The following is a 12,048-nucleotide window of genomic DNA, read 5'->3' as shown; positions in this document are numbered from 1 at the left end:
CGTGCACAGGTCCTGTGTCTGCTCCGGTGTGCTGTCTGCCGTGCTCATTCCCGCGATCTTCAATTAATGAAACTCGGGTGCAGTCGCGTCGCATGTCAAATAAATATGTCTCCTGCCCCTCCCGCCCTCCGACGACGACTACCGCCGGCCTCTGCTGGCAACCCCCCAGCTACCATCCCTGCCCCTCCACCCTCTAGCTACCCCTTTACGATCTTCGTGTCTCTTCTCGCCGCCCTTCTTCCCGGATCTTCCTCATCCTCCTTTCGATTCGAGCCTTCAGCCGGTTCCAACACTTTAACCCTTCCTCGCACGTACCGTGCCTTCTATCTTTCGCTTCCCGTCTGTTTCTCTCACTCTCGCTCTCTTTGTGTATAGTGGTCTCTCTAGTGTCTTCGGGAGCAACGGGCATCCTGCTCGCGTACGAGCACGTCTCGCCCTGGATGGATGGTTTGATACGGACAGGGTCGTCGTTTTGTCCGTGGGTACGTGCCGCTGACAGCTCCTGTCGTACTTGACGCAGGACACCCTGCTCCTCGATTCTAAATTTTCGAAGAGCACGGTTGGCAGCGGTGCGTTGTATGGTTAAAAATCTGGGGGAGGCGCGAGGTCTTTTTGCTGTATCGAAAAATTGTGAACCTCTGTACCGATCGACGTAACAAATGTTACAATACTTTCATCATGATTTAAACCCAGCCAACCCCCTAATTCTAGGCAACCAGGTCAGTTAAGGGAATAATTGAGGAAAGCAGGTGTCGGAACGGCACGTGTATCCATTTCGCCCTGTTCGAAGACACAAGGGGGTGCTGTCGAGTGAGTATAAGCTATAGAGGCAAAGGCTAGCGGAAAGTTTGAAGAAGGGCCTGGGTAAAGGGACCCGCGGTGGTGGCTGGAGGTCCCTGATTAATATTTTTCCGCGACTGCGGCCGTGTCCCGTCTTCAGAAAGGAATTAAAAGCAAAAATGGGAGAAAAACGATGACAGGAAGAAGACGGGAGAGGTGAACACCGGGAGAAAGATGGAAGGTAGACGCAGTTCAGTACACGGGTCGTCGACACGGTCGTATAATGTCGCTGGTGGCTGACGGTGTATCTCACTCGACCGGCCATGAGAGAGAGACAAGCCGTGAGCAAAGAGGTCTGACGAACGAACAGAACGAGATAGAAAGAGAAGAAAAGACTGAGACGGAGAGAAATGGAGAGAGAGCAAGAAGAGGATCGAGAGAGAAAGAGAGGGAGGGAGAGAGAGGGAGGACGCGTTCCACGGAGATCTCTTTATTCTTATTAGCCCAACAGTGATTTCTGCAAAATTAAAATTGCCTAAGGAGGTATCATTTGCCTCCACGTCGTCCCATCCACTCGCCCCGCACTCTCTCTTCCTCCCCCTTTTTTTCGTATCTCTCGCGCACTTCACTTTGGTTCGGCGTCCTTCTCATGCCAGCCACTTCTTTGCCTCCTGCCAACCAACCAACCAAGCAGCCAAGAGCTCCTCTGATGTTGCTCCTACAGATAAGTGGTCGGCTCTTGGGTTGCCTGCCTGCGGGCACTATTGGTCGATGCGTTTTTCCGTCCTCCTCCCGTCACTTCTTTTTTCTCCCTCCCCCCTCCAGGCTTCCTAACCCCTGTCGCGTCTTTCTCTCTTTTCCTTCTTCGTGGCTCTTCGCCGTCCTCCCTCTTCCTCCTCATCGTTCTCATCCTCCTTCTTCTCCTCCTCCTCCATCACCGCCGCCTCTTCCTCCTCTTCGTTCTCCTCCCTTGCTGTAGGTATCCCGCGCGTATCGCGTGCCACTCCCTCGTCTTTCACCCCCGTGTTTACATTTTATTTTACGTCACGCTCCTTCATTATCTTTCTCATTTCCTCGGGATACCCGTTCGTTCGTGACAATTGTCGGAAATGGGGTGGAAGTCGAGGAGTCGATGCCAAGTGGTTCTTCAAGGCTCCTTCGGATTTGAATTTAAGAGCAATCGTTCGCTCGTGATTCTTTCCACCCCCGCGAGCTCGTGCACGAGCCGGCCTGAGCGCACTCTACCTGGAAAACACGTTCCCTGTCGCGCTAATTAAACCGTTTTCGTGCGCGGAACATTTTCCTCCGAACCGACGACCACGCTGTCTCCTTGGACAGCCACCAAACCCGATTCGTCGCTTCTGCCATCTTTTGAAAATTACTCGATCAGTTTTATCAAATTCTTTTTTGACATCTTGTTTCTGACTCGATGTTACCAGTACAAGGGGTTGAAGTGCTCGTCAAAGGGTTAATTTCGTGCAAGAACAACGAATAAACAATATTTTAAGGAGCACGCGGGGTTTCTTGTTAGCCACCGGGCGGAATCAAGTTACCCAACGACAAAGGATTAATTGCCAGTTAGCCTAAGTGAGTTTGAGGTCTGGATTCAGGGTGTTCAGCAAGTGTCGGTGATAAACCTCTTGCGGACAGGGTGGCGGCTTGGCGCAGGGGTGGATTTCCTCGGCGAAAGAGAAAAGTGGTTGGACCGATTGAGCGTGAGACCGGAGGAAATTCCGCGTCAATTTGTCTATCGGTCGGAGGGAGTGACTCCGCGGAGGGAATCCAGCGGCATTCCGTGGCATACCAGCCGTTTGATAGCGTATACCATCGCCGCTCGACCCTTCCGAAGTCAAAGAGCCTCGTCTGTCCATCCATCGACTAGAATTCCGCCGGCGCTTCCTTCCCTTAATCCAGTTTCCCTACGGATCCTCAAGGATGGTCAAAATCTCGGATTGCCTTTGCCGAGTACCTGCCCTCCTTCAATGGCAGATAGTCCGTTTTCCTTTGCGATAGGAGCTACACCGTCGCGCCGCGCTGCCTCTTCGGTTCGATCTATGCACCGTTCGTCTTCAACTTTCCCTAATCCCGAGAAATTCGTTCGTACACCAATTCTGAACTTCCCTTTTCTATACTTTCATAAATACCAAAACAAAAATATAACTTTCCATTTGAAAAACATAAGATGCCCCTCGTACGACCTTGAGACATTAAAGATGAACAATTTCGTTTATCACGGCGAATTGCTTGTATAAAATGTAGGCATCCTGTTCGACATCTTTTGTGTAGCTCGTTCGAGGTACCGCGGCGCCACGGCGAAATTATGCACGGTAATTGCCTTATTTAGAAAACAAGCAAATTGGTAATTGTCGTTCATTAATACTCATTCCAACAGGATCTTCTGCAATGTGATTAATTAAACAGTGGATAATTAGATAACCTTTTCGCCATTAACGAGCCCGATGCTCCGATTCTATCCGGTATTAATTAATAGAATAATCTACGGATCGAATCGTGTCTACCATGATCCTGATACATTTCCAATTCTACTCGAACGTATTAGTAGAACACTCATCGTACAAAATGCTGCGTTTAAAGAAATTTTTCTGGAATTCGATTAAACTTCGACTGGAGGACATTGTATAATTTTTAAACGTATTTTGATGAGTACAGCAGATGGATTTCGCCTAAATTCAAACATTTCCAAACCCCAAGCCTGCTGTAATCCGCGCGAGGTCTGGCAGAGCGTCGAGGAATTTCAGCGCTTCGACAATCGATAAGTTCGCGCGAACCCTAAGCCGATACATTTCGGGAGCTGCGGGAGACAGTTTAAATTGGGTCAGATTTAATCTAGCCGATCGGATCCAGTAGGCGACCGACCAATTACCTTCTGCCGGAGGGTGGGAAAAACTTGAAGAGGGGTGGATAGACGACGAGGAAGAGAGGGTCGGACACGGGTGAGAGAGAAAGGACGCTCGGATCCGGAGACTCAGACACGAGATTCGAGAGAACGGGACGCAATATTCCAAGACAAATCAAAGTAGGCATCCACCGAATGCTCCCGGGTGCAAAACGCAGATAGAACAGAATAGACGGAGCACGGCATTCGCTCGCGGGTTAATGAGAACGGTCTCAAGCCCCGTTATAGGGGCGGCGTTGGAAGAGGCAGTGGCGCACCAGCGACAACAGCCTATAGCAGGAAATCGTAACAGCGAGCTGAGCTGTCGCAGTGAGCCTGAGCCACCGTTCTTCGCCTCTCTCTCTCTCGCGTTTTCTCTCCCGGCACGCCGATTTTTCTTTACTCGTTTTGTCGTCCTTCCTTCTAAATAATCACGATAACACATACCTGCAAGCGACAACAAACTTCCGAGGGGAACGTTGCTCGCTAGCGCATCGGAATTCATCCCCTAACTTGGTCGTTAGATTTTTAATCATTTTGCATGGGTTCTCTGAAAATTGATCGAAGTTGTCTGTTTGAAATAATAAATAAATTTTATAAGAAAAAATTAAACCGACTTCGAAAAAATGCACTAAAAAGTACGAAATAATTTCCATTTAATTTATGTGAATACAATACAAAGTTTTCGGAGGCGGCGCAAAAATTAAAAATTTTCCAAATGACAGATGTTGCTGATTATGATTTCATTGGAATATGATGATGGACTTGGAAATCAGTAGGTGGGAAGATATTAAAGTCAGTTAAAAATATTGCAATTTCCAGTAAAATAGTGATCCGAGGCTCGAGAATTGGTACGTCTTGGAACAAGTGGCGTTCCAACGAACGTGATTGATGAGCCGGTCATATCAAGCTTTATTTATCAAACGACAGTAGGACGCGCGGTCTAGATCGAAGTTCATTTTTCTCGGCTTATCGCCGGGAACGCGGTTGATTCGTCGCACGCAGAACAAACACTTTGTTGATCCGTGTTTATCAAACGCTTCTCTCGTTCCGTGCGAACGCGGGCCGGGTCTCGGGGCCCGTTTCGAATTCATGAAAAACGATTCCTGACAGACAGAATGCGGGTACCTAGTGCTCCGCGGCGCTCGCTGTTCAACCGCGTCAAACGTACGGTGAATAATTAAAGAGGCGAAAGATCCTGTCTTCCCTCCGTCCGTAGATCGTACGATTGCCCAGGGAACGGTTGTTTTATTTTTCGTTTCGATACCGAAGGAGATCACCGCGATCTCCGTGCCGTAAACGAAATTGTATTGAATAATTCATCGAGCGAAATAGCCGGCTCGTATTATGGAAATCTCTCGTTGAGTTAATGGGTGTTAGATCTATTACTATACCCGGAAGTGTTCCGTACAAGCTCGGTTTAATTTGTCTTGCTAGGCTGCGTCGCGCTCTCTGATTCTGCCCTTGGAGGTTCGTATCGTCTCTCATCTCTTTTTCTCTCTCTCTCTCTCACTCTCTCCTCTCTTCGAATATTACTACTCGCGTCGTGAACTTCGCAGACAGTGGCTCCCGCAAAAAATAGAAGACACGAGATCCGAGAGATTAAGAAGTAATAAAGGTGAGAACAAAAGGTGAGGAGGTCCAAATAAATTCAAGACGAGTGCCTCAAGCCAGAAAAATTGCACGCGTTCCTAGCGAATTCCTGGGTTCGCGCACGAGAGTCCGCCGTTTCGAGTCAGAAAGTCCGAACAATGAACTGTTTACTAACAATTTCATCGAAATTACTACCCATCGACTGTGTGTCTTGCAATTACCCAACGCCACAAGTCTTTAATACGTTCTTTTTCGATCCGATTGCTCGATTCGCTTCCTGTAATTCCGTTATTTCTGAACCAGCGGGCCGAATGAGTAACTCGAACTTCAGATCAAGTGAAAACGAAAGGATCGAGAGAAAGGAGAGGTTTAATAACCACCGTGGGCAACCTAACACCTCGCATTTGCATACTCTTTGCCTAGTCATTCATGCCGGAATAGGCTTAATAGAGTCCCAGGAACAATTAACACACCTTTCAACATACTCGTGGTCCGATCTTTCGGATGATCTCTCGCGAATTCATTGTTTAAGCCTGACTAACATATTCTCTATCATCGTTCACCTTCTTATAACTTTTTATACATTTCGAAAATGGTATTTTGGACCCAGAAACATTTTTTCACATTTTTAAGGGTATGATAAAAAAGATTTTGAGAGGAGGCTAGGTCACTGGTTTTCTTGACCGGTCACAGGCCGATCCTTCGCGAACGCTTCAGGAACAATACATTTACGTGGACGTGTGTAGAAGCGCGACGGCTTCTCTTCTTGCGCTCTCGTTACCGTTAAATTTATTGTAATTAATTTTCCTATCTGGACTGCGTATCACCGGATGGACGTGGCCAGTAAGCCACGGTACTTTTGGGTACGCGTAAACGTCGTTCAATGCCACTCGTACAGTGTTTCTGCTTAAACGTGCGCATGTCCGTTTAAATTGAAAGCATGTTCCTTTCCTAGAATTCTGAAGACCGTTCCGGTCATTCGATTCCGCGTCAGTGTTTCACCTGAACGTTATTCTTAATATTAATCAGTGGATCGGTATTCCGTGATAAATGCGTGAAATCTGTAGTCTCTATACAATGTTTATCAGTATGGCGTTTTTATTAGGCTGGTTAATATTTATATTTTCAGCTGTTCCATTGTTTGTTGGATCGTTTTAGAAGACGAGCTCATTATCAGTGCCTCCTGGTAATTGGATTGAAGACATAACGGACGACACGACCAGGAATGTCTGCCTGCCTCAATAATCATCCTGTTACGGTACCGAACCAGAGCAATTAAAGAAGCAACGGTGCATCTCAATCTGTACCAAGTTGTAACAATCCAACGTTACACTCGCATTCATTATGCAAGCAACGCAGAATGTAACGCAATATTACTACTCCCGGAATTATATGAATGCGGAATGCGAATGCAACATTCTTAATCAGCGTTTAGATGCTCCGTTGATGTGAATCTCGGACTTCGTTATTGGGGTACGCTGTTCGATAAATATTTTCCAATTATACATATACAGGGTATTTCACCTCCAGCCCCATTTGACCATTCAACTTTGTCCTTCAGACATTTGATGTATCTTTAAAAACAACAAAGATATTCAAGGTGGTCAAGTTAGGTGAAATACCCGTATAATTATATTATTTTCCAATTATTCTCCAAAAATGTGTTTCTTCTATCGATCGTATTTACTGATAATAAATTTTTAAATGTTTTCGGCGCAACACGTGTTTCGGCGTAACATATTTAATCTACAGACGCGATTCAAATAAATCTTGAAAAAGATCCAAACTAGGATCGAAACGTTGATTTTGTTTGACAAGTAGCAAAGTTTTTCTTTATTGAGCCACTGAAACCTGTCATGGGTTTATTTCAGCTTTAACAATTTTTTTTACAGTAGTCTTACAGTTAGTGTATATACAATGACAGTATTAATAATCGCTAGAGATGGAGATTGCAGTCGCATAAAAACTGGAAGATATATTCACAGGCTTCAACATTAGGTTTAGCAAAGAAAATGTCCGCTTTTAATGGTAGAAAAAACTTAATTTTACGCAACTTATTAACTAATTTAATTCTTTGGGAATCATAAAGACAACACTGCCATAAAACATGATCTAAGTCCTCGGAGAAATAGCAAAGTTGCTTTATAATTCGTAATAAACGATCGAACCGTTTTGCGCCGAAAACATTTAAAAATTTATTCTCCAAAAATGTCAGGGATCTTCTGGACACCTTACAGACCAGTTCTAAAAATTTTCCAAAAAGTTCACAGACCTTTCAAGGGTCACCTGTCACCAATCGAAGGCGCCATGCTCACCCACTATCATTCCCATCGCTCGGTAATCGAGAAAACATATTGAAACGCGTAACTGCCCCTCTAATTGTCTCCGCAGGGTACCTGGCGCGTCGGAATTACGTAGGCAAGGTGCAATTCAGTTTGTATCAGGTATTGTAGCCGGGGCCTCGATGCCGGCTAGGTATTCATTATGCAAGCAGAGCGCGCAGTGTAAACTAATGCAACGTGATTACTGGTAGAATAATATTAATGTAGAATGTTGGTACAACATTCTTAATCAGCGTTTAGATGCGCTCTCGTACCCCCTTTTCCCCTATTCCAGGAGCTCCTCCGACTCACAGACGAATTTAAAATGGTTGGCTCGGCGTGTAAACGTGCGCGTGCACACGTGTAACAGGCGAATCCGTCTGACCCGTGTGTCAAGAATGGGAACACCGCCGCGGACGGGTACACACGTGAACGCGAGCGTAATCTGTAATTAGCGATCCCGATTAAGGTTATTTATGAGCAGTGCGCGCTCACACTGTGTCAGCTATTGTATTTTAATGCCAGCGCCGCAGCGCCGCGCGATCTTCGCCTATGGAAAAAACGAGCGATCCGAGTAGCCTAACTCTGTCTCTCCTCTTCTCGTGCTCCTCCACGGACGGCGAAAAAGGAAGTCAAGCCGTAACGCTTCGTCTGCAATACACAAATTAACGATTCGGATCGAAATCACCCACCCCCGCGCCTCCCCGCCGGGACACGCTAATCGCGCGCATTTAAGAAAACGCGCGAACCTTCCTGGCTCCCTTATCGTTCGCGTCCGGTCACGGTGAGCTGGCTGCCGGGAATTCCTTGAATTCGTCTGCAAATCGCTCCGACAATTAAATGCCCTGGTTCTATGAAATAAATTTTTGAATTATTAATCCGAGAACGAACCCTTTTACACGCCTCCGTTCCCCAGATACGGAAAACATTCTTTCTGATAGCCGAACTGCGTTAATTGGAAGCCAGAGAGGATACTCGATCGCCTTTTTGCTTTCGGGATGCATTTTCGTTGCATCTCGATGCACTGCGTGCTGTTTTTCATCGAGCTGATTATGCATGTACCGAGCAATTCGTTTGGAGATATGAACATTTTAGAAATTATTGCTACATCATATTGCGCATAGACGCGTTGCAAGTGTAGCGCGGTGAATGTAGAATTTTATGCAGGGAGACGAGATGCAGCCAGGCGGTATTTGAAAAGCTAATGTAGTAATTATCAGTGTGCAATATGTGCTCCCTTTTATTTTTCCCGCGGCTCCGGTGCTAACGTTTACATCAACACACGTTGATGACTCTCTTAACAAATACGAGTCGAAATTCATGGATAGAAATCAAAATGAAGAAGTAGAAATAAATGAATAGAAATAGATAAAAGTAGAAGAAGCGAGGTGAAAATCCCGAGGCATCGGAACAAAACTGCACGCGTCCGGCTCGATAATTGCACGGGCTCGGAAAAGCGCGAATTATCTCCGCCAGGTTGCGAGTAGGCCGGTGTATTTGTTGAAATCGTCCAAAGCGTATACGATCAGTCTGCAATCTAGGAATCGCGCGCATTAAAAATGCCTTATAAATTAAGGCAACGATTAACGTCCATTAAAACCACAAGCATGGAAAGGAAACACACTTGGCTTGTACTTTACCCACTGTCCGGTATTTTCCCGTACGACATACGCACGGTGAAACTGCTCGGTTGGGAAGAGGGAAGAGACTCTTTTCCACCTCTAGGAACTTATGTATGTATATACAGTCGCATGTCCGGCTATCGTAAGAACTCCGCCAGGCGTAATGACCTTCTCAGTATGGTTAACCAGCCGCCAGCCACACGGAGGTAATAATTAAGATGCGTGGAAGAGTGATTCCGAGCCAAATTGCTCAGAACCTGACCTCGTGTATTACACACTTCAAATTAACCCGGCTATATTAATTTCAGTGTGGATACGGCTGTCGCGACCCCATGCCAGCCATCGGACACCGCTGACCTCGTGAGATATCGGCATCGCCGTCCCCCATTATGCGACCTCGTCCTTCGATTTTTCTCAATATTCAAACATTTCGTACGCACTTCTCTATTTGTATCTAGAAGCGTTACTACAAGGTGTGCAAATAAATTCTTTCCCCTTTTTTCCCAAATTCCAAGTTACATAAAATGTAATAAAATCTTCTCCCAATCTTTCTGCCAATTCTTCGTACGTCTGGGTCGGATTTTCGTTGAGCAATTCCTCTAACTCGCCGTCATCGAACTTTCACGGCGTCCCTGAACGATCGTCGTCTTTCAAATAAAAATTTCCGCCTTTAAATCTTTGGTACCATTTTTTGCATGTTCTTTAAGATACAGCGTTGTCTCCCAGTGCCGCACAAACCATTTCAGTAGCTCCGACAGCTGATTTCGTAAGCTGGAACGAAAATGATGCTTCTCGCACGCCATATTGCTTGAAATTATTGCATAGGACTGGAAACTCTTAGTGCGCTCATCACGATTCATCTTAAAACTAAAAGAACGCTCTTTCAGATGGCATAAAAATCGGGAAGTAATTCGAATTCAGTCAGAAGTTATGATCGTAGAAGAAAAGAGGAAGGAACTTATTTGCACACCTAATAGCATATTTATAAAACCAATCATGGTTTAACTCATCGTCCACTGCCGATTCAAAAATCAATTTTATTTCATTCTCTTCGAGTGTGAGTGTTCTCAGCGAGGAGCAAAAGTGAACCAGTGAAATGATTCAATATCGGTGAAATGTTTAGCGTGCCGATTTAGGGAAGTAAAATATTGGCAGGCCGGTGTACGTGTATCGTGCGCAAGGGCGTAGCGACTTACGTGGCTGAAATTGGAGCGTAATCAATGCTCATTTCCTCGTTTTTGCGAACGCCCGGCTCTCGGGGTCGCGATCGCGTTGATCCGCAAACAGAAACGCCAGGCCAGTGGAACTTTATAATTAGTATGCGTACGGCCGGACGGCTTTTGAATAATTCCACCGCAGCGTCTCAGCCCGCCGCGATGAACTTTATCGACATTAATTAAAAACGCGGCGTCGCGGCGCTGCTGGTGCTCGGAGGCCGACGCCAGCCCTTCATCCCCCTCGACGCTTTACGTCCCCGCGCTGCTTATCACCCTGACCGGCCGTTCGGGGCAAACATTGTGAAAAAAACGAAGTACCCATCGCGTATCCGTTATCAATCTCCTGCTCTCTCTCTCTCTTTCTCGTTCCGTCTTCCACCTCTTTTTCCACCGCCCACGTTGGACTATCTCCACCCCCGCGTTCACAACCACCACCACTAACATCGACGCCGCTAACCACCCTCCCGCAACCGCGAAAGCCTTCTTTACGAAAGGGGGATGAATATTCATGCCCTCGCGCCACTGTAGTGCCCGCCATCGGACGTCAGTGGCGATCAACTGACAAGGGTGGCTACCTGGTATCGTGAATCGAAAGGGGGTTGCAGATACACCCCTCCTGCGGAAACCCTCCGCCACGTCTTATAACACTTTTATTACAAAATACACCCTGCTACCTACCCTCACATTATTTACAACTCGAGGGCTTCTACGCGTTCCTCCTTTTTACCCCGAGAATAGTTCGCCGATGATCGAACACGTCGGTGCAGAAATTGGGCGAGCCCAGATTTTCGGAATTCCTTCATCCTTAAAAATTTGTATAAATTCAGATGGTATAATTTTACTTAAAGACACAATTGTGGTCCGCACGATGTCTCCTCAGTCTATCGATTAACCATTACGAAGAGTGACATTTCCTATCATGGCAGAATTTCAGAATTGCAGAAATAATTGGAGACTATCAAAGGGTCTAGGATATTGTCAATTCATAGACGCATTATTCCCCTTTTCCTCGGAAAAAAGGGAATGCTATGAATCATTAACAAAACGTTATTGGTGACTGTATAATCCCACTGGAAATAAACCAGTCATTACCTAAATAGAAAATTTATAAATATGTTTCTTCTTTTCATCTTGGAACGAAAAGCAATTGACAATTGATAAAGAAAGTCGTACATTATGTAGAACACCGTTCAAGGTGAGTCCGGGACTGGAAAAAGGAAAAGAATTTTTTATGGTGGATAAAGAAAGAGTGTATTCGACTCAATTTCGTTATTTCTCAAGAATACCCAGCTATTGCGTTTAGCAGCGACTGACCCAGAAATAGGAATAAAATAATCAACCGCAAGTTCTTGCGATAATTTATGGTCGTATTTTGTGAACGATTACGCAGAGGTTTTTTTTTGATACGTGTAACGCGTCAGGGTTGCCGCAGTGACCCAATATTTTTATCAAAAGTCGAATAATTTACGGCGACGAGTGAAGCACGATTTCACGTGTGCCGGGGGTGACAGGAATGAGAACCACTGTTTGTAAAACAGCGGCTGATAACATTTATAATGGTCGGTCGGCTCGATCCCCTGAAACAGTCCTCGGTCCCCGATAGGACGATAGAACATGCT

Source organism: Lasioglossum baleicum, chromosome 11 (assembly GCF_051020765.1).
Source record: "Lasioglossum baleicum chromosome 11, iyLasBale1, whole genome shotgun sequence".
In the NCBI taxonomy this organism is placed as follows: Eukaryota; Metazoa; Arthropoda; class Insecta; order Hymenoptera; family Halictidae; genus Lasioglossum; species Lasioglossum baleicum.
The sequence above is the reverse complement of the archived record's forward strand: the minus strand, read 5'-3'. Positions refer to the sequence as shown.